Raw genomic sequence first — 4,902 nt, forward strand, 5'->3', positions numbered from 1 at the left:
CCTTCTCGGAACCTCGCTGGAGTGCAGGTCTACTGTCCAACGTTACACACGTGGGTTACCATGAGCTGGAATCAACTCGATGGCAAAAGATGTGTGTATGTGTGTTTTGGTTTTACATGTATTAAGTATTAATTGTTTTCTAAGTACTTCCAAATATGAATAAACAAGTTTCACAGCCCTTGAAAGTAGTACTTCTTGTGCCCATTTTGGTGAAACCCAGAAACCGATGGTTCTGGAGGGACTTTCAGGGAGGATGAGGTGGGGTGGGGCAGGGTGGTGGCGAGATAGGACCGGTGAGCAAGCAACACCGTAGATAGGGCAACAAATAGGCAATTAAAAGCAACAATGAGGAGAATGTAGGTCCCACTGGTATTGGAGCAACAGTAATCTAGCTGAGAGGACTTACTAAGAGGCAGAAGAGTGACCATGATGGTGAGGCAGGAGGAAGGTACAAGGAAACAGAGGAAAGATCTAGAAAGCAAAGCTACGGATAAGGGCATAAACATAGGAGTTCACTTATGTCAATATATTAATTCATAAAAATAGAGGTATTGGCCTATGTGCATATATTGATATGGTAATACATGGAGGAAGTGAATGGACTTTCGGCCTCTGCTCAAGCCTTCCCTCAACGCAAGAACACTTTGCTCTAACAAACGGGCATTCTGTGATGCTCACCCTCCCAGCATGATCACTGAAGACAAAATGGGTGAACAAGCAAATGTAGTGAAGAAAGCTGATGGTGCCTGGTTATGAAAAGATCTAGCACCTGGGCTCTTAAAGGTTTGAAGTTAAACAAGCGACCATCTAGCAAGGAAACAACAAACCCACATGGAAGAAGCACACCAGCCTGTGTGATCATGAAGTATAGATGGAATCAGGCACCAGAAGACCCAAAACAACAAAAACAACAACAAATATTGTTGAAAATGAGAGGGGTCAGAGCAGAGACCCAAAACCTATCTATAGACAATAAGACATTCCTTTATAGAAGGGTCACAAGGAAGGGATGAGTTAACCAGGGCACAGTACAGCATCAATGAAAGACACAATATTCCTCTGGTATTTTGAGACTTCCTCACCTTCTACTATCATGACTCCAGTCCTGCCTTGCAGTTCTGGCTAGACCAGAGCATGTACACTAGTACAGATAGGTGCTCACCACACATGGAGTCCAGGTCAGATAAACCCCTCAGGATCAGAAATGGGAGTAGCCATACCAGGAGGGTAGGGGGAAGGCGGGGAAGGGAGACAGCGGTTGGTTTAAGATATGAAAATAATAGTTGAGGCTTGGGTACTGGTTATTGCCTGGGGGTGCTAGGGTCCTTGAAGAGTAAGTGCTGACCTTATTCACCGGCTGTGTGTCTCGTGGCACAGTCAGTCACCAGGTTAGTGACATGCGCCAGACAAAAAAAAGAGAAAAGAATAATAATTTATAATTTATCAAGGGGTCACAAGGGTGGGAGGGTGGGGAGGGAGGGAAAAAAGAGGAGCTGATACTAAGAGCTTAAATAGAAAGTAACTGTTTAGAAAATGATAGCAACATATATACAAATATGTTTGATACAATTAATGTATGGAATATTATACGAATGGTAAGATACCCCAATAAAATGATTTTTAAAAAAGAAGGAGAAGGTAGTAAGTAATAGTGCTAGAAATTTGTTCTAGAAGGCAATGTGGCCTTCCTTCAAACCTTGTGCAAGGTGTTTTTGTTTTTTTATTACTCATGACGTTATACTATGACTTTATGATGTAAATTGTGCATCAACTTACAATCTGGCCCACATATCTATCTTATTAAATTTTTAGTGACATATAGATTTGCTGATTATGAATCTTGAAATTGAGTACTAGAATAGGAACATATTTTTATTATAGGCAAAGGGAAAAAAGTTGTCTCTTGTGAATTTCCATTTTTAACATAGTCCAAATTGTTTTTCACAAATCTCTGTAGTTTAGGCAGTAGTTAGAATGTAGACATAGTCTCACTACATCCTTTGTCACTGACATTAATATAAGCTCTTCACTTTCAAGTCCACCTGGATTTCAACCTGGCTTTGCTGCTTACAGCCAATGGCAGCTCCCATGTCTTTTCAACATCTGGAAGGTGCTGCTGTGTGCTAAACTATATTCTGGTCTTGTTTGCTAATTAGCTCTCCTTCTTCTTTTCATTCTCACACTGGTCCAAATCTTTGTGTTTCTCTTGTCAGTCCCCTGGGGTATTGCTGCTGTCCCCGCCTATCACAGAATCATCCATCCATGCTCTGAAATTAGTTCTCTTTCTCAACACTCACTTTACTACCACTTGTGATGCAACCTGGTCACCCTTCAAAGCATCTGATCTTGGTTTCCTTTCAGGAGAAATAAAAGGGACAAGAAACAAAAAAAACCCAATTTGAATTAACTTACACTTCAAGGATTCTAACACGTGTATAGTGTTTACGCAATGCCAGCATCTCCTAAATCCCCAAAGAGAGAAGACAAAGATTTCCATTTGGTTCCTGCCCTCCAAAGGCACTTGATCTAATGGGCGAGAGGCACATACACACAATCTGACAGACCACAAGAATATAATCCAGCAACAAGAGCAGAAGCAGAGCACAGAAAGGATACTTAATTCTCAATTCAGGGTGTCAGGGAAGAATTTTGACTTGTGTCTTGAAAAAACAATGGGGTTTCTCATATGTAGAAAACTCAGAGGGTATGTGAGCTTGGATAATAAAAGTACAGAAGTATATATGTGGGTTCTGTTGCTCTGATTCCAGCTGAAAAATAAATTAAAAGAATAGTTAAGTCCTATTTCAGACATCAATAAATCTTGGTCCCTTAAACTCAATCAATGTTCACCATATCCTTTTCCTGATCCATATTACCAATAGCTCTTTGTTGCCTCATCTTTTATTTGACCTTCAAGTTTTTCTGGAATCCATCCATGCTTTTTGTAACCAATGATATTATTTTCTTCAAGAGTAGTATTTCTATTGCGCTGGTCTTGGTCTGGAAGTACATTTTTGAGAGGCTGAATTGACCTTGCTTTGCTGACTCCATGTGGCACTGTCATCCAGCTGATTCCAACTCATAGTGACTTTTTAAGACACAGCAGAGCCTCTCCCTGGGATTTTTTCAGCTGATAAACACTTAGGATATAGAATGTCCATATTTGTCCCACAGAGTGACTGGGGAATTTGAACCACTGACCTTGTGGCTAACAGGCTAGTACTTAACTCATGGTCCACACAGGACTAGCCTAATAGGTCCCCTTATGTATGAAGGATCATTAGTGGCACTGTTGGTAAGCATTGGGCAACTAACAGGAAAATTAGTGGTGCAAATCCATTATCTGTTCCCTGGAAGAAAGATGCAAGGTAGGTAGAACATTACCACCTGGCAACTCTCCAGGCGGCTGCTATGATTTGGAAGCTACTTCAAAGTACCAAGTTTGGTTTTGGTACATTACGTAGGAGCTCTGGTGGTGTTGATGGATAGGCATTGGGCTGCTAATGGAAAGGTTAACAGTTCAAACCAGCTGCTTCTCAGGGATAAAGATGAGACTTTCTGCTCCTATAAAGACTTAGAGTCTCAAAAACATGTTATAGGGTCACTCTGAGTCAAAATCAACTCAGATGCAGGTGGTTTAGTTTTTGGTAGCAATTTTGTATCAGTGATTCAGAATTGACCAAAGGGCACAAGGTTTGTGTTTTTCTTTCAATTTTATTAAGTGTAGAGCCATTGAAATAGCCCCAGTAACCCTTGATCCATTTGTCTGGTGGAGCTAAACTGGTTTTTGTAGTGTCCGGTCTTCTTCTTTTTTTTTTTCCAGGTGGCTTTTGGTGCGTACCTGAGCAGCTCAGTATGCAATTGACAAGGATCTAATTGAAAACAAAGGACTGCAATAAAGCAGGGCTAGCAACTCTTCAGTCAGCGGATCCCCGAAAACCCTACTGCAAATGTCAGAACTGAAAAAAAGAGATGCGTGTTCCTATATCTTGGGAGAGCACATTTTAACCCCATGTTATGCCTGACTTTCAATGTTAACAGTGAATTTCTGTTGTAAATTGACAGAGGGATAGCAGGTTGAACTTAGAACTTTCTGTTATAATAGATGTGATATCAATTTTTAAAGTTTCCACAAATTCACCTCACATTTTAGAACATCTCTAGAGTTGTTTGATCGTTTCTCTGAATTGCTAAACATATTTAAAAGCATATGACTGCATATGTGGTTTAATTTTGACTATTTCCCTGAATTTCTAGTCTAGTCATTAACTTTCTTTTCATTATGTTGAAGCGTGAATGATACATGTGGGCCCTCTATTAAACAAGAACTTTTAAAGCATTTTCTTCCACTGAATATCATTTACAATTTACAATTTACCACTGGTTTAAATGCATTGCACTTCTTTAGTTATATGTAAATTCTACAAATATATCTCATACAGTTAAAGACCATGGATAGCAAAATGCAAACAAAAGCAATCTTCTATATTAGTAACCTGGAACACTTGGAGTAATGAAATGCATAGTGCAGGTCATATCTGACAGATATCTATTTGCTATCCATTAAGGTTTAGAAAAGAGAATACCCATTTGCTACTGTTATAAAATTATGAAAGACCTTAAATTTGGAATGTCTAATACCGCTATGTACTTATAAAGCACTAGAGTTACTTTTCAATATATATTTTTTGTTCCTTTAAAAATCATTTTATTAAAAATAAATAAATAAATAAAAATAAAAATCATTTTATTGGGGGCTCTTACAGCTCTTATCACAATCCATACATACATCCATTTTGTCAAGCACTTCTGTACATATGGTGCCATCATCATTTTCAAAATATTTTCTTTAAAAAAATTTTTTTAATGTAGCATTTTTAAAAATCGTTTTATTAGGGGCTC

General features: G+C 38.8%; 1 pseudogene; it reads left to right on the plus strand.

Moving 5' to 3' along the window:
* The first annotated feature begins 1,282 nt into the window (after positions 1–1,282).
* LOC115871093 lies at positions 1,283–1,401 on the plus strand (annotated as a pseudogene).
* The last annotated feature ends 3,501 nt before the right edge of the window (positions 1,402–4,902 follow it).

This window comes from Echinops telfairi, unplaced genomic scaffold (assembly GCF_000313985.2).
Source record: "Echinops telfairi isolate 266 unplaced genomic scaffold, ASM31398v2 ScPeMD7_3533;HRSCAF=4204_0, whole genome shotgun sequence".
Taxonomy (NCBI): Eukaryota; Metazoa; Chordata; class Mammalia; order Afrosoricida; family Tenrecidae; genus Echinops; species Echinops telfairi.